Source organism: Narcine bancroftii, chromosome 2 (genome assembly GCF_036971445.1).
Source record: "Narcine bancroftii isolate sNarBan1 chromosome 2, sNarBan1.hap1, whole genome shotgun sequence".
Lineage (NCBI taxonomy): Eukaryota > Metazoa > Chordata > Chondrichthyes > Torpediniformes > Narcinidae > Narcine > Narcine bancroftii.
Genome location: NC_091470.1, coordinates 216,450,524 through 216,474,024, shown reverse-complemented (window position 1 = coordinate 216,474,024; position 23,501 = coordinate 216,450,524). Strand labels below are relative to the sequence as shown.

Below are 23,501 nucleotides of genomic sequence, written 5' to 3'. Positions count from 1 at the left end.
ATCACAATATTCGAACAAATATGGGAGCCATATATGAAATACAATAGAGAAATCCTACCATGGACTTCCACCACCTAAAATGACAGAAGGAGAAGACAACGAAAAGAACTGACTCAGTAAAATTTCTTGTTTATTTTTATTAAGTGACAACATTGTTTAACGGTTTTAATGTATCTTATAGATTGAACTTCAAATAAATGGGAAAGGGGTGAGGGAGGGAGGGAAGGGAGGGGGAAAAAGGGGGAGAAAATGACACTATATATTCAAGAGAAAAAAATGTCTGTATGTATCTTGTCTATGGTTTATAGTGTGAAAAATAAAAAAAATTTAAAAAAAGAAGGGAGCCAACATCATAAAGGACCCCCATCACCCTGGTCACAACCTCTTCTCATCGCAGCAGATACAGAAGCTGGCAGGTTTCTACTCCTTCAACCTCTAGGTTCAAGAACAATTTCTTTCCAATAACTTTCAGGCTTTTGAACCTCCCCTTGTTACACTCATCAGGGACTGTTGCTAAATAAGATGAGGGCCCATGGAATTACAGGGAAGTTATTAAACTGGATAGAAAAGTGGCTCATAGGCAGGAAAGAAAGGGTTCCCATTCTGGATGGCTGACTGTAACTAGTGCTGTTCCGCAGGGGTCGGTAATGATTTGGATTGTGATATGAATGGTTTTGTGGCCAAATTTGTAGATGACACCAAGATAGGTGGCGGAGTAGGAAGTGTAATAGAAACTGTAAAGTTGCAGAAGGATATAGACAGATTAGGAGACTAATTTTTATGCCATAATTTTTATGGCAGATGAGATTTAACAGAGAGTAATATCCAGTTATACATTTTGGCAGAGGAAACAAACAGGCAGAATACTATTTGGATGGGGTGAAAATTCAGTCCTCGGATGTGCAAAGGGACCTGGGTGTCCTTATGCAGGGAAACCTAAAAGTTAATGACCAGGTGAAAAAGGTAGTGAAGAAAGCGAATGTTGGCATTCATTTCAAGAGGAATAGAGACTATGGGGCACTGGTGAGGACTCATTTGGAGTAATGTGTGCAGTTTTGAGCCCCCTATCTTAGAAAGGATGTGATGTTGTTCGAGAGGGCGTAGAGGAAGTTTACTAGGATGATTCCCGGAATGCAGGGGCTAACGTACGAGGAGCGTTTGGCAGCTCTTGCATTGTATTCATTGGACTATAGGGGAATGAGAGGAGATCTCATCGAGGCATTTCATATTTTGAAAGGTTTAGATAGGGTGAATGCGGATGAGATGTTTCCCTTGGTGGGTGAATCGAGGACAAGGGGTCATTGTCTGAAAATTAGAGGCAATCCATATAAAACAGAGATTAGGAAGAACTTCTTTAGCCAGAGGGTCGTGGATCTGTGGAACTCGCTACCACATACAGCGGTGGAAACCAGATCGCTGGGAGTATTTAACCAAGAAATAGACAAGTATCTCATTAGTGAGAGCATCAAAGGATATGAGGAAAAGCCTGGAAATTGGAACTAGTGAAGAGTAGCTTAGTGTAGATTTACGGAACAGACTCGATGGGCCTAGTGGCCTGATTCTGTTCCTTTGTCTTGTGACTGTCGGTACTATTGCTGTCATCTTTTGCACTAGGATTACTGTGAATATTTATTATCTAGCTGTATTTTTGTATTTATTGTGTCTTTTTAAATGGAATAAGTATACTATTCCATTCATGACAGTGCAATAGTTTACAGTCACCATGACTGATGCCAAGATTACTGGTGGGATTTGAACTCATAACTCCAGATCAGTAGTTCGAGACATGTTGCAGTAACTTGACCACTGTGTCAGAATATCCCTGTGTGTGCTATTATTGAGAATGGGGTGCCGAGGGAAGCCTGGATTGACATTGTGCTACCGTGACCACCTGTGCTGTCCATATGCTGAGTAGCAACAGGCCTCCTCACCACTCAACAGAACCAGTGCCATTGAGAAAGGATAAAAGTTAAGATGATCATCACAAGTGAAATACTGTAAACATTCACAAAAAACAGGAATAAGCCGTTCAACCCACTCATTCCCACAATGATACCAACTCTTTTTATTGTGTTACACATTTAAAATGACATGAAAATAGGGGTTTGTTTTCTCTTCAATTGTGTGGAGGGAAAGAACCAGTTAGTATTTCTTGCGAAGTCACATGTGCCATGTTTCTCTCTCCACAGATGTTGTAGGGTGTTTTCAGCTTGTCCCAGCTTGTATCAGATTTCCAATATCTGCAGCATTTTACCTTGTATTTTTCAGCATGGACCATTTAACTGGATGAAAACAGTATTATGATGCTACAGAAAGGAAATCATTCAGCTGAACTCAATGTACTTGCATCGTTGGATATGAAGCCTTCAGTGCACAGATGGATGTTGACAGGTTGCTCTTGGAACCACGCAACTTCAAATTATAAACCATTTTATAACCATGAGCAGGCTGTAAGAAGTATGTGAACATTTTTACTCCCATCAGTTCAAACATCGTCAGTTACAGAACTCTTTGGCTTGGCTTCGCGGACGAAGATTTATGGAGGGGGTAAAAGTCCACGTCAGCTGCAGGCTCGTTTGTGGCTGACAAGTCCGATGCGGGACAGGCAGATACGGTTGCAGTGGCTGCAGGGGAAAATTGGTTGGTTGGGGTTGGGTGTTGGGTTTGTCCTCCTTTGCCTTTTGTCAGTGAGGTGGGCTCTGCGGTCTTCTTCAAAGGAGGTTGCTGCCCGCCAAACTGTGAGGCGCCAAGATGCACGGTTTGAGGCGATATCAGCCCACTGGCGGTGGTCAATGTGGCAGGCACCAAGAGATTTCTTTAGGCAGTCCTTGTACCTTTTCTTTGGTGCACCTCTGTCACGGTGGCCAGTGGAGAGCTCGCCATATAACACGATCTTGAGGAAGGCGATGGTCCTCCATTCTGGAGACGTGACCCACCCAGCGCAGCTGTCGACCTCTGCCATCTCGAGTACTTCGACATTAGGGATGAAAGCGCTCCAATGGATGTTGAGGATGGAGCGGAGACAACGCTGGTGGAAGCGTTCTAGGAGCCGTAGGTGATGCCGGTAGAGGACCCATGATTCGGAGCCGAACAGGAGTGTGGGTATGACAATGGCTCTGTATACGCTTATCTTTGTGAGGTTTTTCAGTTGGTTGTTTTTCCAGACTCTTTTGTGTAGTCTTCCAAAGGCGCTATTTGCATTGGCGAGTCTGTTGTCTATCTCATTGTCGATCCTTGCATCTGATGAGATGGTGCAGCCGAGATAGGTAAACTGGTTGACCGTTTTGAGTTTTGTGTGCCCGATGGAGATGTGGGGGGGACTGGTAGTCATGGTGGGGAGCTGGCTGATGGAGGACCTCAGTTTTCTTCAGGCTGACTTCCAGGCCAAACGTTTTGGCAGTTTCTGCAAAGCAGGACGTCAAGCGCTGAAGAGCTGGCTCTGAATGGGCAACTAAAGCGGCATCGTCTGCAAAGAGTAGTTCACGGACAAGTTTCTCTTGTGTCTTGGTGTGAGCTTGCAGGCGCCTCAGATTGAAGAGACTGCCATCCGTGCGGTACCGGATGTAAACAGCGTAGTTATAGAACTACTTAATGAGTAAAGGAGTGGTTGCAATGAATCAAAATCAGCGCCACCAGGCTGAGGAGCAGCTTCTTCTTCCCACAGACAGTCAGAATGCTGAACGACCAAAGGAACTGCTCACACTGACCCTCCGAGACTCTCATATTCATGATACGATATTTATTTATTTCTGTCTACCAATAGTTATCCTGCTTATGCACTGAAGATCACAGAACGTTGTTTCGTCAGGTTGACCTTGTACAAGCAATTGACAGTAAAGTTGACTTGATACTTGGAGCCTTTTAGTGATCGAGGCAGGTCAAGGGCTAGTCCTACTGCCTGAGGGAGCATGATGGATGAGCACCTCATCAGAAGGACAGCACGTTGAGCAGGGCAACACACCCAGTGCCTCCAGCTCCAGAGAAAATATGTTTCCTGAATGTGCAAATCCGCCGAACACTGCAGGTTTAACACAGTAGAAATGGCCCATGGAGTCTCTGCCACTCAGGTCATGACTTACTGTTCCTCTCAACCCCATTCTTCTGCCTTCTCCCAGTCACCTTTGATACCTTTACTAATCAAGGATATGACCCTCCGCTTTAAATCTACCCAATGACCTGGCCTCCACAGCCATCTGTGGCAACAAATCCCAGAGATTCACCACCCTCTGGATGAAGAAACCTTTCCTCTGGAAATCCTGGCAAATTTCTACAGATTTGTGGTGGAAAGTGTGCTGACCAGCCATATCACACTCTGGTATGGGGAATACCAATACCCCTGAGCAAAAAGCCCTCCAAAAGATAGTGGACACAGCCCAGGACATCACAGGCAAAACCCTCCCCACCATCGAGACCATCCACAGGGAACGCTGCCCTCGAAGATCATCAAAGACCCACACCGCCCATCACATGTTCTGTTCTTGCTGCTGCCATCAGGAAAGAGGGACAGGGGAAGAGCAGGTTCACCTCCGTGAGAGCCGTTCATTTGTGAGTGGTGTGGGTTTGATGTGAAGTGACAGGCTCCGGAGGCAAGCCATTGCCTGTCCCGCCCCACCGGTTAATGCTTTCAGCGGTGCTGGGCTCGCCCAACAATTGGGAGACAGGACTTGCACCAGCAGGTTCAGGAATAGCTGCTACCATCAGACTTCTCAAGGACAAACTCAATCAGGGACTCTTACTTTTCCACTTTATTCTTTTTTCTCTCTGCATTGCACAGTCAGATCCCTCCCCCCATTGCTTTATTTGTCACGTATGTACTCTGGACAATAACTCTGAATGTGGGCCCTCCCGCAGATGGGAACACGGGACAGGGAGGGACCGAGTGCGTGACACGGTCGGGAACACGGGGCAGCGGGACAGGGGAAGAGCAGGTTCACCTCCGTGAGAGCCGTTCATTTGTGAGTGGTGTGGGTTTGATGTGAAGTGACAGGCTCCGGAGGCAAGCCATTGCCTGTCCCGCCCCACCGGTTAATGCTTTCAGCGGTGCTGGGCTCGCCCAACAATTGGGAGACAGTCATCGAGGATGAACGTGCCGAGTTATCCGAGAGGCCACCGGTTTGGGCAGAAGAACGTCGGCAAAATGAGGAGGCGCTTGGAAGCGGTGAAGAACCCTTGGGAGCCACCGGCCGGCCTTGACCTGACTCGCAACGAGAGCGTGAGGCTGGCGACGGACGCCCTGCTCGATTCGGGACCCGGAGCTTACGGCGAGATGCTGTCCTGGGAAGGGGAGCTGAGCTTCTTGTCCCCTTCGGAGATCCAGTACATCGTTGGGAACGCCGAGACGCCCCCTCAACCCCAGGACCCCGATGGAGACGGCACGACCGGCCAGGCGATGGAAGGCTCCAGCACTTACTTCCCGGAGAAATCGGAGGAGAACGGGCCGGTGCTGGAGCAGGGCTGGCCCATGTCAAACAAACGGTACTACCTGAAGGGGCCGTCCAAAATCAGCGTTTACTTCCAGACCGGCAGGTCGCAGCGCATCAAGGACGTGCTGCGCTTTTACATTCACCAGGCAGTGGAGGTAAGGCTCGGGCAGAAGGGGCTCAGTCCCTCCCCCTCCTCGCCTTCACCCCCACTCTGCAGCCGGTTCGACCCCCGCGACCTTCAGTCGAGGCTCAATCCCGTTGACCCTTTTCAAAGGAAATGCGTGTCCTTCCTCGTTCCAACCTACTTCTGCTCTCCACTCCTGATTTCTTTCTGGTCTGCTCAACTTCCCTTTTCTTTAGAGTCACTCAGCGTGGTGTAACAGAGTAGATTTTCTGGGGGTCCTTTGGACTGGTAACGTTTTATGGGGGCTCGTCTTTTCGGATTGAAACTCGAGTTTTTGTGAGTTATTAGTTGATTGCTTTTTCCCCCAAGCTAATTTAAAGCTTGTGAGTGGAAAAACAGCAGCAATGGATGTTGAAATTTGTTTTGTTACAATTATCACCTGCAGAGCAAGAGAAAAGAGCTGATGGCTATTTCTAAGGCATCAACACTGCCTGAAGTTAAGCATTGGATGAGGAAAATACAAACGCAGAGGATTATAGTCAATAGGTGAGGGAAAATTTGTGGAGTTGCATTTGGAATTGGAGAAATTGAGGGTGGTAGAGGAAAGAGAGGAATGTAAATTTGAGTTGCAGAGACAACAATATGAGGCAGACCAGGCTGAAAGGCAAAGAGAAGAGGGTGAGAAACAGAGGATATATGAGTTGGAGGAAACATGAGTTTGAGGAAACTGAAAGACGGAGGAAACATGAGTTTGAGGAAACTGAAAGACGGAGGAAACATGAGTTTGAGGAAACTGAAAGACGGAGGAAACATGAGTTTGGGGAAACTGAAAGATGCAGGAAACATGAGTTTGAGGAAACTGAAAGACGGAGGAAACATGAGTTTGAGGAAACTGAAAGACGGAGGAAACATGAGTTTGAGGAAACTGAAAGTCGGAGGAAACATGAGTTTGGGGAAACTGAAAGATGCAGGAAACATGAGTTTGAGGAAACTGAAAGACGGAGGAAACATGAGTTTGAGGAAACTGAAAGACGGAGGAAACATGAGTTTGAGGAAACTGAAAGACGGAGGAAACATGAGTTAGAGGAAACTGAAAGACGGAGGAAACATGAGTTAGAGGAAACTGAAAGACGGAGGAAACATGAGTTTGAGGTAGCTGAAAGACAGAACGAGCAAATTGAAGGGGTCAGACAGTTTCAATTAGAGAAGTTAAAAATGGAGATGGAGAGAAGAAAGAGAATTGAGGCAGTACCTCCTGTGGAGGGGTTTTTGGCTAGTAGAGAGGCAAATCTAGTTCTTCCTTTTGATGAAGGAGATATAGATACATATTTTCAGCTTTTTGAAAAGGTTGCCGAGAGCTCAAGATGGCAAAAAGTAAAATGGCCCCTTATGCTCCAAAGTGTATTGAAGGGAGTAGTACAAATTACATACTCTAGTTTGACTACAGAGCAAGTGGAAAATTATGATACTGTTAAACAAGCAGCATTGAAAGATTATGAGTTGGTTCCAGAAGCATATAAACAAAAATTTAGAAGTTTGATGAAAACATGGAATCAATCTTATATGGATTTTGCTCTAAAAAAAATCTGTGTGTTTGGACCAGTGGTGCACCTCTAAAGGAATAAATAATGATTTTGACAGATTGAGAGAATTGATGTTAATTGATGAAATTAAAAGGTGTGTTCCAAATGAGATTAAATTATACCTGGATGAGAGACACGTGAGGACATGGCGACAAATGGCTAGATTAGCAGATGATTTTGCCCTAATTCACAAAGGTACATTTCAGAATGGTAGGCATTTTTAGAGAGTTAATGTGGAACAGATTAATAAGCCTGTTCAGAAGGTTAACATGGAGCAGACTAGTAAACCCAAATTAAGACTGGAGAGAATGTTAAGAGAAAAGAAGTTAAGGTGGAAAAGGACAAAACTTCTGGATTTGTATGTCATTTTTGTAAGAAACCTGGTCATGTTATTGCGAATTGTCTAGTATAGAAATATTTTTGGGAGATAAATTGGGAAAGGTTAGAGTAGGTTACATACAAACACTTTAAAACAGATCTTATTTGAAATACTGGAGACTTCATGTCCACAATGACTTTACAGAAACTTTGAAGAATTCCTATGGAGACTTCACACATAGGTGTTAATTGGACTGATGTTGTGGAATAAATGGACAATTTTCTTTAAAGCAACAGAGGAGACATGGTGGCTTCTCACACCTTTTTGCAGGAGCTTTGAAGGGTGCTTAGAGAGGTCACTGAAAGGTTCTTGTTTACCTAAAAGCAACAGATGAATGAGAAGGCTGGCTCCTATTGTTTGTTGGAGAAGGTCATGTGGTTTTGCAAGTAGAGAGCGTCAAACAGGCTGCCTCGGTCTCAGGGTGTGCGTGTGTGTGTGAGAGAGAGAGAGAGCAGTCTCTGACGGGGTTTCACCCAGCAAGAGCAGCTGAAACTGAAACAGAAGCTCCGGTGTGGAAGATGGTCTAGTCACAGTCCTTGTGGTTCATGCAAGAGGAGAGGACTGGCTGTCTAATGTTTCATTTGCAATAAGGGAAACAAAAAGGAACTCTGTGGTGACCTGAAAGAAAGAGGTTATCATCTGGAGAACCCTGATGGGACAAGTTTTGTCAGCAAGACATTGAGGTGACTGAGGGATGTCCTATTGTGGATGTCCTGGAACAACACATCTCTCTCTGAAAACCTACAAGAACTTTCTTGAGCAGTAACCATTTACCCTTCAAGCACCAAAGCCTGGTGAACTTTATACATGTTAAATTCTGTGCACCGTATAAGAATTGCCTGCAACCAGTGAACTTGGAGGAATGAGAAGTGAGATTGGACTGTGAACCAAATAACTTTACTGAACTTACACACACATTACATACATGTGCGCTTAGAATTAGAAGGGGGTTAAGTTAAGTAAAGCAAGTTAATAGTGATAAGTTAAAGTGTAATTCTGTTTTCATGTTTAAATATAATTAAAAGCAACTTTTGTTTAAATGACCATTTGTTTTGGTGAATATCTATTGCTGCTAGGTTTTGGGGTCCTTTGGGCTCATAACAGTAGAAACAGGCCCTTTGTCCCCCACCGACCAAAATGTCCCACCCAAACTCTTCCCGCCTGCATGCCTTTTGCCCATATCTGTTCAAACCCAGCCTATCCATGTGTCCAGTGCAATTTGTTGTTAAGCATTGCAGTCATACCTGCCTCAACTGCCTCCTCCTGAAGCCTGTTCCATGCACCCACCACCATCTGTGTTATAAAAAAAAGTTACCTCTCAGGCTGTAAGGGTTAAAACCTTGTATTTTTGATTCTTAGTTAATTTTGAGCCCGACTCTTTAAGAGAACTATTGTTTGTAGTGTTTCCATAGTGACTATGATATAATGTGTGGTAATATCCCCCGGTCTAACTGCTTGCTCATTATTCAAGGAGATGTAAAGGAAGCATGAGCACAAGAATTTTTTATCTTTTTAAATATCTTTTGTATCTCTATCATACAGTAAATACTTTGTAATTCATCGATATGACAGTCTTGTTGCGAAGCTATGCAAAATGTTTATCTGTTCTATCAATGAGTTAAAACTACATAAAGTAACAGCCACAGAGTTTGATTTATTGAATTAAAGAGATTGATATTTGGGATATCGCAGCTCACACTTTAGAAGATAATATTATGAAATTAGGGTATATTAGAATAAGCAAAGCGTCGTCTTTATTTTGATTCAAATAAAAATTTAATTGTGAACTTTTTTCAGAAGAAAAGCTCATAAAATTTGTCTAAAATAATTAACAACTTGATTTAAAGCTAAGAAACATTCACCTTGTAATAATAGAATATTCCAGAAGTGTGAGAATCTGTCTGCGAATTGTGCAGTTTGAAATAGAGTAAAAGGACTGGCCATTCACCTGCGACCTTGAAAAAGATAAGCCACCGCTCTGGTAACAGAATAGTCAGGAAGCCCAGAAAATGTTATTGTAAATATTAAGATGAGGAAGCTTGTGTGCAGCACCACGGAAACAATTCCGCCAGCAGCAGCTCTTTTAAAGGACCAAGTAAGATACAAAATTCATTTGCAGTTCCCAGAATCCAGGAGAAGCCAGAATGCAGTGTGAAGAACCCAAGATGGATAAGAAGAAGTCTCGTCAGGCTAAAGACCTCGAGCAAACAGCACCTCTCAAAGAACTGTTTGATCGTGAGTTGAGCCAGCAAGGCGGACAAATCACGCTAGGCAGGAGGTTGGAGCCAGTAACCAAAGAAGAAGTGGTTTCAACTAGCAAACAAGAAGAAGACTCTGTCAAGGCACTGCAGGCCTCATTCACTGGCTTAAAGGTTAATGGAACTGGAACAGATGAATGTATGTTAGAAAGTCCCACTGGTGCTGTACCGAGTGAAATGCAGAAGATAGAGTCTCAATCAGCGGTATCTGAAAGTTCAGATGTGAATCCTGATGATAGTATTTCCAAGGTTATGAGTGCATGAAGATCTTCAAAGGCATCTAGAGCAAGTACAGCATCACATGCTTCAAGCATATCAGCTATGCATGCTAAGGCACAAGCAGACTTGGCTACTGTCTGTGCATAACAACAGTGGTTGGAGAAATGATATGCTTTAGAGGATCAGGAATCAGCAACTGAGACAAGAAGAGCAACTTAAAAGGTTACAAATGGCTAGTGAAGAACAAAAAAATTAATGAGTAGAGAAAAGACGAGATCTTGAGGAACAACGTGCTATGAATATGGCCAAAGTGAAAGTATTAGATCAGGCTTCTGCAAAATTTATCGCTCCAAGTGACAAACCCAAAGGGCCAGCACCTAACATTCCAGCAGAGCCATGGGTGGTGCAGCCATAAGAAACGAGTCAACTCGAGCAATGAGCCACAGGTGTCGCTGCTAGTGCTCAAATGAGGATGACCAATCCTATGGAAAGAGCTAACAATATTCGTTCTCTCCAGAGCACACAATATATGGACCTTCCCGAAAGGAGGGTATTTCAAAAAAATTCAACCACGCGAGTTGATCATACTCAGCCATTGATGTCTCTTCACGTTGCTGGAGAACCAGCTTCAAGTCACAGTCCTACACCTATGGCCCCTGTTCAAGATCCATTTTCTCCATTCACCTCAAGACAACCAGTTACAAGCCATCAACAATATTTATACATTTTACCTCAGACAGAAATTCTAGTTTTTAATGGAGATCCATTACAAATCTGAGATTCATAAAATCCAGTGAACATCACATTGAAAATAATACTAAAAATGCTAAAGATCATCTTTATTACCTGGAACAGTACATTGGAGGACAGCCGAAGGAGTTAGTCAAAAGTTGCCAATATATGAAACCAGAACAAGGTTTTAAAAGGGCAAAATAATTATTGCATAATCATTATGGGAATGAGCATAAAATCGCAGGAGCCCATACGGACAAGATTCTTACTTGGCCAGCAATAAAATCAGAGGATGTCAAGGCTTTACAAGCATGTGCACTTTTTCTGAGAGGATGTTGTAACGCAATGGGAAGTAGTGTATATTTGCAAGAGCTGAATTTACTTGCCAATTTGTCGATTATTGTAAACAAATTGCCTTATAAGCTGAAGGATTTATGGAGAACCAAAGTTGCAGAACTTAAGATTCTTCCTGGAAGGGAAGCCTCTTTTGAGGATGTTGTACAATTTTTGGAATCAGAAACCAAAGGGAAGTACCTTTGTTACTGCTGTGTCAGATACGAGCACAAGAAAGAACAAGGAAACAAAGGAGAAGGAAGATCATACTATTCAGGAAAGCTGTTTGTATTGCAAGGATAAGCATGCTTTAGAAAGATGTTCCCTATTGGAGAAAAAAAATCACATCTTGAGAAATTAACATTTTTAAAGAAGAATGGAATATGTTTTGGTTGCTTGTGAAAAGGACACACCAGCAAAACTTGTAATGAACGACTCCGTTGTGATATATGCAGTTTAAAGCATCCCAAGTTACTGCATACTCAATGAAGTAAAGAAGGAAGTCAAACAATCTGAATTCAAGACTAAAGACAGAGAGAATGCTTCAGCTTCAGTTCAAACAAATAGTCTTAATGGAGCTGGTGACAAAGTCCTCTCAATAGTTCCCATGCAGATTAAGGCTAAAAAGGGGAGCTTCATACTGAAGACTGATGCATTTCTTGATCCAGGTAGAACCACATCATTTTGTACTGTTGAATTAATTAATAAATTTAATCTTCATGGAAAAAAATCACAGATCTTATTGAAGACACTGAACGATGAAAGGAACTTTGAAATTAATATATTTTCAGGTTTAGAGATTGCTAGATTAAATTGCAATAAATTTTGCGATCTTCCAAGTCTATATACTCAGAAGACTATGCATATGAATAAGGAGAATATTCCCTACCAAGATGATATCAAACAGTGGGCTCATCTAAAAGATGTTTGCTTACCTAAGATTGGTGCCAAGATTGAGATGTTAATTGGATTAGATGTACCAAAAGCTCTCAAAGCTCCAAAAGTAATAGAGTCAAAATGATGGGCCTTCTGCTGTGAGAACGTTGCTTGGATGGACAATTAAGACAATTAGGAAAAAAAAAATAATACTGATCAGGAGACATTGGACGTGAATGTTAACAGAATTTCAGTTGTGAAACTGAAACTGTTGTGATCTGTGGGAACAACAGTTTAAAATTGATTTTCCTGAATGTCTCAAAGATATTCAAGAACCTTCAAAGAGAGGACAAGCAGTTTCTGGGTTTAATTTTAAATTCTGTTAAATATGCTGATGGTCATCACTGTATAACATTACCTTTGAAGAAAAGGAAAATAATTGCAGAACAGCATATGCTGAATTTTAAAAGAAATTCAAGAGAAATCCTTCCTTTCACTTGGAAGATCCAAATATCATGTTAGACATGATAGCCAAGGGTTATGTAGAAAAGGTATCAGAAGATATCTTGGAACGTAAAGATGGTAGAAAATGGTATTTACCTCATCATGGAGTTATCCATCTACAAAAGAAGAAACTACGTGTAGTATTTGATTATGGAGCATCATTTCAAGGAGTTTCATTGAATTCTCAACTTCTACAAGGTCCAGACTTGACCTATACTTCAATAGGTGTTCTGATAAGATTTTGTAAAGAGCCAATTGTAATTGTTGCAGATATTGAAGCAATGTTTCATCAAGTGAAAGTACCATCAGAAGACTGGGATTTTCTACGATTGTTATGGTGGCATAATGGCGATTACAGTAAAAATATGATTGAATACAGAATACAGAATGACAGTTCATCTACTTGGAGTAACTTTGTCACCAAGTTGTGCAAGTTTTGCTCTCAGGAAATGTGCTGAAGATATGAAGAGCAATTTAATTCTCAAGCTAAAGCATCATCAGAAATAATTTCTATGTCGATGATTGTCTTACTTCAGTGGTTTCAGAAAAAGAAGCAATAGATCTTTTTCACAAGTTAAAAGAGATCTGTAATAAAGGAGATTTCTTCCTTACAAAATGGATTAGCAACAGTCGAGATGTGTTGGCTGTTATTCCTGAGGCAGAAAGAAGATAAAACATCTTGACTTGGATTGTGATCTTCTACCTGTCGAAAGAATTCTAGGAGTGCAATGGTTTGTTCAATCTGATGTTTTCAAATTCAAAATTGTTTTGAAAGAATGGCCTTTGACAAGAAGAGGTATACTTCTTGTTAAAGACCATATATTGAACTTATTTTCAAATTGTAAGTTCAATATACGATCCTTTGAGAATATTGGCACTAGTAGTATTAATAGCCAAGAAAATTCTGCAAGAATTGTGCAGAGGAAAATTTGGATGGGATGAAGCTATACCAGATTCCATCACACAAGATTGGAGCAATTAGATTGAAAGTCTTAAAATGTTAGAAATTTTTGAAGTGATCAGATATTTTAAGCCAACAAACTTTGGAATTACCACATTTGCTCAGTTACACCACTTTGCTGATGCAAGCGAAGGTGGTTTTGGTACCGTCAGTTATTTAGTTCTACGAAGTAACCAACAGCGAGCACATTGTGGATTTGTAATAGGAAAAGCCAGAGTGGCTCCAATAAAGCCTCAAATGAAATTGACTGCCATTACTATGGTGAGCAAAATGTTAAGAAGAGATTTACAGATGGAATTAGTGTTTTGGTCTGATAGTACATCAGTGTTTAAATACATTAATAACAAAACCACAAGGATTTGTACCTTTGTGACTAACAGAGTTAATGAAATCGAGAAGATTTCACATGCTAATCAATGGAGATATGTTAAAGCAGTGGATAATCCAGCTAATACGGCTTGATGAGGATCATAAGTTCAATCTTTTCTGAACAGAGCCAACACATGGGTGTCCGGTCCTCGATTTCTTTTGTGATCTCAAGAAGAGTGATCTCAAAATCTGTAAGACTTAGAAGAAATTTCAATGGAGGATCCAGAAATCCAAAACACTAATGTTTTTTCTTTGGCTTGGCTTCGCGGACGAAGATTTATGGAGGGGGTAAAAAGTCCACGTCAGCGGCAGGCTCGTTTGTGGCTGACAAGTCCGATGCGGGACAGGCAGACACGATTGCAGCGGTTGCAGGGGAAAATTGGTTGGTTGGGGTTGGGTGTTGGGTTTTTCCTCCTTTGCCTTTTGTCAGTGAGGTGGGCTCTGCGGTCTTCTTCAAAGGAGGTTGCTGCCCGCCAAACTGTGAGGCGCCAAGATGCACGGTTTGAGGCGTTATCAGCCCACTGGCGGTGGTCAATGTGGCAGGCACCAAGAGATTTCTTTAGGCAGTCCTTGTACCTTTTCTTTGGTGCACCTCTGTCACGGTGGCCAGTGGAGAGCTCGCCATATAACACGATCTTGGGAAGGCGATGGTCCTCCATTCTGGAGACGTGACCCATCCAGCGCAGCTGGATCTTCAGCAGCGTGGACTCGATGCTGTCGACCTCTGCCATCTCGAGTACTTCGACGTTAGGGATGTAAGCGCTCCAATGGATGTTGAGGATAGAGCGGAGACAACGCTGGTGGAAGCGTTCTAGGAGCCGTAGGTGATGCCAATCACCCAATTAATGTGCTATCATTCTTCATGGTTTTATTTGAAAAAGGCTGTAGAGCATGGATTCTTAGGTTAAAAACTACGCTTTTAAATCATATTAAGAAAGAGAATCTGAAGATTTGAAATAGCTGTTACCTAACAGTTGATGAGTTGGCAAATGCTGAATTGGAAATAATTCATTTTTGTCAGAAAAAATTTTGATAATGAGATATCAAAATTGAAGAATCTGAATGTTACAAAAACAAGTTGTGTTTACAAGCTAAATCCTATTCTTATAAATGATGTATTGAGAGTAGGAGGAAGATTGGATAAAGCAATAATTCAGAAGAAGTGAAACATCCAAATATATTAGCTAAGGAATTTCATATTTCTGAATTAATTGTTCTTTGTATGCATGAGAGAGCAGGTCAATTTCACAAAGAAGACATTTATGCAAGATGCAGATGGAAACAACTGCAATTTATTTTCAAATTTATTTTGGAAAAGATGGATTTATCTTGTTTTACAAGAATTACAAAATGGTCAATTTTGTATGTGGAGGTATTGTAATTATCATGGACAATTCTTCACCAAGAAATTCTTGGTTGCTGGGTAAAATTGTGCATACAGTTCCAGACAAGAGAGGTTTCATTTGGCAAGTGCGGATTAAAACCAGGACTGGTGACTTAAATTGACCTATTACTAAAATCTGTCTTTTACAGGAAGCTGAATTTTTGTTTTATAATCTTATACTTGCTATATTTACTTGTTTATCTGTAATCGTAATTATTATATATTAACCATTAATGTCTATCATAATAATTAGGGGCCAGAATGTAAAAGTTAAAGCTTTGTATTTTTGATTCTTAGTTAATTTTGTGCCGGTCTCTTTAAGAGAGTTATTGTTTGCAGTGTTACCAGAGTGACTATGATGTATTATGTCATAATAACCCCCCCCCAGACAAACTGCTTGCTCATTCTACAAGATGTGAAGGAAGCATAAGCACAAGAAATTTTTCTTTGAATTTTTGTATCTCTTTAAATATCTTTTGTATCTCTATCATAAATACTTTGTTATTCATCATTATGTAAGTCTTGAATTAAAACTACATAAAGTAACAGCCATAGGGTTTGATTTGTTGGATTAAAGAGATCAAAATTCAGAATATCGTAGCTCACGCTTTAAAAGATGATACTTTGAAATTAGGATATATTAGAATAAGGAAAGTGTCATCTATATCAGGTTCCTGTTAATTCTCATCCCCCTTACCTAATGTCCGCAAGTTACTAATTTTTCTCTATGCTGAGCAAAAGACTCTCCAATCACCTGATCTATTCCTCTCATGATTTTGTGCACCTCTATAAGATTAAACCTCATCCTCCAAAAAAATAACTTAGCCTGCTCAAACTTTCCCTAGAGCTCATGCCCTCCAGTACTGGAAACAAGGAGGATATCGATAAGATAGAAAGAGTGCAGGGGAAATTTACTAGGATGTTGCCAGGACTTGAAGAACTGAGTTACAGAGAAAGGTTAGACAGGTGAGGACTTTATTCCCTGGCGCGTCAGAGAATGAGGGGAGATTTGATAGAGGTATTTAAAATTATGAGGAGTAAATACAAGCAGGTTTGGAAAGATATAAACTAGGGCACCCTGGTTAAGGGTGGAAGAGGAAAAATTTAAAGGGAACATTTGGGAGAATTTCTTCACACAGAGAGAGGTGGAAGTGTGGAACAGCTGCCAGCTGAATTAGTGAATGTGAACTCAACTTTGACATTTCAGAAAAGTTTTACATTTACTAATAAGTAGAAATTCAGCCTTTTTCCACAGGAAATTTGACCTTTAAACTTTGGACAGGGACATGAATGGGAGGGTTAGGGACTGGGGGCATTTCAGTGGGACTAGTTTGGCACAGACTAAAAGGGCTGAAGAACCTTTTTCTGTGCTGTAGTGATCTATGGTTCTCACATCCTTGTAAATCTTCCCTTTCGCCCCCCCCCCCCCTCCAGCTTGACGGTATCTCTCTCAAACTTTAAATTGGGCGGAGAAGTCACGTGATGGAGTAGTGGCCGGACGGTGAACTCCAGCCCTCTCCAGGAAAGTCAGAAAGAACAAAGCAAAACACAAAGGCACAAAAATAAAAATCAAAGTAAAGTGAATATAAAGGTGGAAAGAAGATGGCGACGAAAAAAGAAAAATCGAAATCAACGGTAAGAAGAGAGGAAGAGAAGACAACGGAAGAAGAAGGAGAAGGCCTTACCTGTTCGAAGAGGCCCGCGGTGGAGAGAGAAACCCGCTCCCTCAGGTCGGTAGAAAGTGGACTACAAAAATGGCTCGCTGAGCCGAGTAAAAGTGCGCAACCGCGCATGCGCGACTCTATAAAATATTTTGCGCATGCAAAAAAACATACCGACGGGAGGGGTGACCAGCTGGGGAGTCGATCTCCACAGCCGGCAATGACAGCTGCAGAACACCAGCAGCAAGAGGAGAACATAGAAGACAACGAAAACAAGAAAGAAGAGAAGAAAAGGGCAAAAAAGAAACAACAGATGGCCAACCCAGAGGAAGAAGAAGAGGAAGAGTACAGTGAAATAGAAGAAGAAGGGAAAGGCAAGATAAAGGATATACTTTCTCTTATTAAAGAGTACATGGAGTCATTTAAAGAATGGCAAGCGCAAGAATTTAATGATTTAAGAAGAAGAATAAACAATACAGAAGAGAAAATGAATAAAATAGATATGACCTTATCAGAAATGGGAAAAAGAATGGACAAGGTGCAAGAACGAGAAGCAGCAGTAGAAATGGAGGTAGAGGACTTAAAAAAAGAAATTAGAGGAATCTAATAAAAAAGTTAAAGAGACACAAGAACTGTTAGCTCAGAAAATAGATATAATGGAAAATTATAACAGAAGAAATAACATAAAGATAGTGGGCCTTAAGGAAGATGAAGAAGGCAAGAATATGAGAGAGTTTATAAAAGATTGGATCCCTAGGATCCTAGGATGTCTAGAACTACAGCATGAAATGGAAATAGAAAGGGCACATAGAGCATTGGCCTTTAAACCACAATCACAACAAAAGCCAAGATCTGTTTTAGTAAAATTCCTAAGATATACTACAAGAGAAAAGGTACTGGAGAAAACAATGGAAAAAGTAAGAGAGGACAATAAGCCACTGGAGTACAAAGGGCAAAAAATCTTCATTTATCCAGATATAAGTTTTGAACTCCTGAAGAAGAGAAAGGAGTTCAATTCAGCAAAGGCGATTTTATGGAAGAAAGGGTATAAATTTATACTAAACCATCCAGCGGTATTGAAAATATTTATTCCAGGACAGCAAAACAGACTATTCTCGGATCCAGAGGAAGCACGAAAATTTGCAGAACAATTACAAAATAGACTGAGAGATGAAGACGTGTAATGAGAGTACAAAAGACTGAGAACTAAAAAGACATAAGTTTTGAACTCCTGAAGAAGAGGAAGGAGTTCAAAACATCGAAAACGATCTTATGGAAAAAAAACCATTCTCGGATCCAGAGGAAGCAAGGAAATTTGCAGAACAACTACAAAACAAACAGAGAGATGAAGACATGTAATAAGAGTAAAAATGACCACGATTTATATGTATGTGGGTAAAGAGGTATATGTGTGTATATGTATAATGTGCATACATGAATGTATCCGTATTTAGAGGAAAATATAGATAGTATAGACAAGAATTAATAAGGGAAGGAAAAGGAATAGAGGGAATAAGGAGGGAATTAAAAGAGTGACCTTTGTTACATATGAAAAGTGAAATCTTTTCTGGGGGGGGCTGGGTGGGGGGGAGTTATGGTCACTGCAAAATCAGCTGACGCTTGCGAGTGAATTCGCAAATCCAAATGGAGAGGGGAGATGTGGTTGTCCGACAAGGGATAAAGGACAACTCAGGAGGGGAAGGGGGGATCGGGGCTAAAGAAGTTTTAAATAGGAGAATAAGGAAAATGTTTGATGTTTTAGGAATGTTGTCTTATAAAGGATTCAAAACAAGAAAACAGAAATGGATAAGAAGGAAAGGTAATGATGGAGAAACGGAAAGGGAAGATAAACAAAGTATAAAATGGCTACGTTGAGCTATATGACTTTAAATATTAATGGAATACATAACCAAATTAAAAGGAAGAAACTGCTAAATTTACTGAAAAAAGAAAAAATTGATATAGCATTTGTGCAAGAAACACATTTAACTGAGTTGGAGCATAAGAAATTAAAGAGAGATTGGGTAGGACACGTAACAGCAGCATCGTATAATTCAAAAGCAAGAGGAGTAGCTATATTAATTAGTAAAAATGTGCCATTTAAAATAGAAGAGGAAATAATAGATCCAGCAGGGAGATATGTAATGATAAAATGTCAGATATATTCGGAGTTTTGGAATCTACTCAATGTATATTCACCTAACGAAGAAGATCAAAAGTTTATGCAAGATATCTTTTTGAAGATAGCAGATACGCAAGGGAACATATTAATAGGAGGGGATTTCAACCTGAATTTGGATTCAAATATGGACAAAACTGGGAAAAAAATTAACAGAAAGAACAAAGTAACCAAATTTATAATTAAATCGATGCAAGAAATGCAACTTTTTGATATATGGAGGAAACAACACCCAAAGGAAAAGGAATATTCATATTACTCGGCTAGACATAAAACATACCCAAGAATAGACCTATTTTTGTTATCAGCTCGTATGCAAGATAGAGTGAAAAAAACAGAATATAAAGCTAGAATACTATCGGACCATTCACCCTTAATATTGACAGTAAAGTTAGAGGACATCCCTCCAAGAATGTATAGATGGAGATTAAACCCCATGTTACTTAAAAGGCAGGATTTTAGAGAATTTATTGAAAAACAAATTAAAATGCATTTTGAAATAAATACGGAATCAATGGAAGATAAGTTTATACTATGGGATGCAATGAAAGCATTCATTAGAGGGCAAATAATAAGTTATGTAACCAAGATGAAGAAGGACTATAATCAGGAAACAGAGCAGTTGGAAAGGGAAATAGTAAATATAGAAAAAGAATTAGTAATGAAGGAAGATATAACTAAAAGAAGAGAATTGGCGGATAAAAAAATAAAATATGAAACACTACAAACATATAAGGTGGAGAAAAATATAATGAAGACAAAACAGAAATATTATGAATTAGGTGAAAAAACGCACAAAATCCTAGCATGGCAGCTTAAGACAGAACAAGCTAAGAAAATGGTATTGGCATCAAGGAAAAAAGACAAACAAATTACATATAATCTAAAAGAAATTAAGGAAAACTTTAGAGAATTCTATGAACAATTATACCGAACTGAAAACGAAGGGAAAGAAGGGAGAATAGATGAATTTCTAACTAAAATTGAACTACCAAAACTACAAATAGAGGAACAAAATAAATTAACAGAGCCATTTGGAATAGTAGAAATACAAGAGATAATTAAAAAATTACCAAATAATAAGACACCAGGAGAGGATGGATTCCCAATAGAATTCTATAAAATATTTAAAGACTTATTAATTCCGCCCCTCCTGGAAGTAATCAACCAGATTGATAAAACGCAAAGCTTACCAGATTCATGTAAAACAGCAATAATTACAGTAATACTAAAGCAAGGGAAAGATCCACTCACACCAGCGTCATATAGACCAATATCTTTACTTAACACAGATTATAAGATAATAGCTAAATTATTAGCAAACAGATTAGCAGAGTATGTACCGAAAATGGTAAATCTAGACCAAACTGGATTTATCAAAAAAAGACGCACAACAGACAATATTTGTAAATGTATTAACTTAATTCATGCAGTAAAAGGGAATAAAGCACCAACAGTAGCAGTTGCTTTAGACGCAGAGAAGGCCTTTGACAGAGTAGAATGGAATTATTTGTTCAAAGTATTGCAAAAATTCAGTTTACCGGAGAAGTATATTAATTGGATTAAAGCATTATATAAGGGACCATTAGCGAAAGTGACAGTAAATGGACATGTATCAAAGCAATTTAACTTAAGCAGGTCAACACGACAGGGATGCCCACTATCACCTTTATTGTTTGCGTTAGCTATAGAACCACTAGCAGAATTGATAAGAACAGAAAATAATATAAAAGGGATAAAAATAAAAGACAAGGAATATAAAATCAGTTTATTTGCGGATGATGTTATAGTATACTTAACAGAACCAGAACTATCAATAAAAGAATTATATAAGAAATTGAAGGAATATGGAGAAGTGTCGGGTTACAAGATCAACGTAAATAAAAGTGAAGCAATGCCTATGAATGATGCAGATTTCTCAAAATTTAAGAAGGAATCACCATTTAGATGGCAAATGCAAGCAATAAGATACCTAGGTGTACAAATAAACAAAAATCTCGGCCAACTATATAAACTCAATTATTATCCACTAATGAAAAAATTACAGGACGATTTAGAGCATTGGAAAGATTTACCACTAACACTAATAGGAAGGATAAACTGTATTAAAATGAACATTTTTCCAAGGATATTATACCTATTTCAGGCATTGCCAATACAACTGACAGAGAAATTCTTCAAGGAGTTAAAGAAAATAATAAGGAAGTTTTTATGGAAAGGGGGGAAACCGAGGATAGCACTAGATAAATTAACAGAATGGTATAAACAAGGAGGCTTACAACTGCCAAACTTTAAAAATTATTATAGAGCCGCACAATTAAGATACCTATCAGATTTTTATCAAACAAGGGAAAAGCCAGATTGGACTAGATTAGAATTAGATAAAATAGGGGAAAAGACACCTGAACACATATTATATAAATGGGATGAAAAATTGGTACAACATAGAAGTTCTCCAGTATTACATCATCTACTCAATATTTTGAAGAAGATTCATGTAGAAAGAAATAAAACAAATTATCAATTACCAAAACTAATATTGACGCAAAACAAGTTACTCCCTTTTACAATAGATAACCTTTCCTTTAGAGAATGGGAGAAAAAAGGGATTAAAAGAATAGAAAATTGTTTTTCAGGAAATAAATTATTATCCTTTAAACAAATGAAAGATAAATACAATATAACTCAAGATACAGCGCTGGCATATTACCAATTGAGATCCTACTTGAAGGATAAATTAGGAAGCAGTTTGAGTTTGCCAGAGGGAAGTAACTTTGAATATGTGATTACAGATACAATGATAATCAAAAGATTTATAACAAATATGTATATTAAACTGCAAGAAAAGGAGAATGAGGAAACAAATGGTAAAACTAAACAAAAATGGGAACAGGATTTAAATATAAAGATAAAAAAGGAAACATGGGAGAAGTTATGCTCTGGAACGATGAGAAATACAATAAATACGAGGTTACGTATGATACAATATAACTGGATACACAGGCTATACATTACACCTCAAAAGTTAAATAAATGGGACCCAACAGTATCTGATAGATGTTTTCGATGTAAAAAAGAAATGGGAACAACAATTCATGCAATCTGGACATGTGAGAAAGTAGAAAAATTTTGGGAAGATCTCAATCAGATATTAAATAAAATAACAGAAAACAATAAACCAAAGAATCCAGAGATCTTTCTCCTAAGTAACATAAAAAACAAAGAATTTGGAATTGATTTGGAGGATGCACAAAAAAGATTTGTTAAGATAGCTCTAGCCGTAGCAAAAAAATGTATTATGTCAACCTGGAAATTGGAAGATAATTTGAAAATACAACAATGGTATATAGAAATGAATAAATGTATTCCATTAGAAAAAATAACATATAGTTTAAGAAATAATATTGAAATATTCAAACAAATATGGGAGCCTTACATGAAACACAATAGCGAAAACCTACCGGGGACAATCACTACCTAAGTTAACGGAAGGAAAAGGAAATGAAAAGAATGGACTCAGTGGAATTTCTGGTGTATTTTTATTGAATGACAACATTGTCTGACTGGTTTAATGTATCCTAGATTTATACCTTAAATGGACGGGAGGGGGGAGGGTGGGAGGGGAGGAGGGAGGTGGGGGAGAAAATGACATTGTATATGTGTGAAAAGGAAAAAATGTGTATCATGGTTAATGTGATTTATGGTGTGAAAAATAAAAAATTATGAAAAAAAAACTTTAAATTGGGCTGAAAGAAGCGATCGCCCATGGATCCCATCATTCACTGTAATTCCTGGTATTTCAAAGAACTTTCCAATGCTCTCACTGACCTGCTAATTGTGCAGCTGTTTGGGTGATGTCGAGCTTGAAAGTTCCACACTCCTGATCTCAAAACCTCCGCTCTTCATCCTGCCTCGCCCAGTGCTCAATGACTTTCCTAACCTTTGCCTTCCAGCTGCTGCTTATTCTGTGCACACCACACATCCACTGGATTCATCTCTGCTTTCTGTAAGGAGTCCCATCCTCCACTTCCCCCCCCCCCACTCTGAAATACCTAATCATGGTAACTCCAAGCATTTTCGCCCACAGCTGATCGCCATTGTAATGGATGTATTCACCGACATTGACATCTTTTGTGACGTGCTTGAGGCTGCCAATAAGCGCAATGTCACGGTATACCTGCTGCTGGACCAATGCTCCCTACAAGCCTTCACCGAAATGTGCAAGAATCTCCAGTTATCGAGCTGCCACCTGAAGGTGCGTGTGGGCTATTTTGGGTTAAAATGCACGCGTGTCGGTCAGTGTAGCGAAGGGCAAGAGATGAGACTATGTGATCCTCACCCCCATTGAAGGGTTTTGATCATTCTCATCTCAGGATTTGGGAGTCATCGGAGGGACAGCATTTATCTTCCATCTTGTGGTTGCTCTTTAACTGGGCGGTTTGTTGTGTCCTTAAGTGGGTCGTCCGGCTGGGTAAGGATGGCAGACGTCCACCTCTGAATGAGGCTGGAGGATCTG

General features: G+C 39.8%; 1 protein-coding gene across 2 annotated transcripts in view; it reads left to right on the top strand.

Annotated features, from left to right (window-relative positions):
• Nucleotides 1-23,156, top strand: part of tbc1d31 (TBC1 domain family, member 31) — a 120,855-nt gene extending 97,699 nt beyond the window's left edge. Inside the window, exon 23 of one of the 2 annotated variants that reach the window (XM_069920280.1) lies at nucleotides 23,073-23,156. The gene's annotated coding sequence lies outside the window, so the exon portion shown is untranslated. Of the gene's footprint in view, nucleotides 1-2,268; nucleotides 2,467-23,072 lie in introns of those variants that run through there. The other variant, XM_069920281.1, reaches the window with a different exon arrangement.
• The last annotated feature ends 345 nt before the right edge of the window (nucleotides 23,157-23,501 follow it).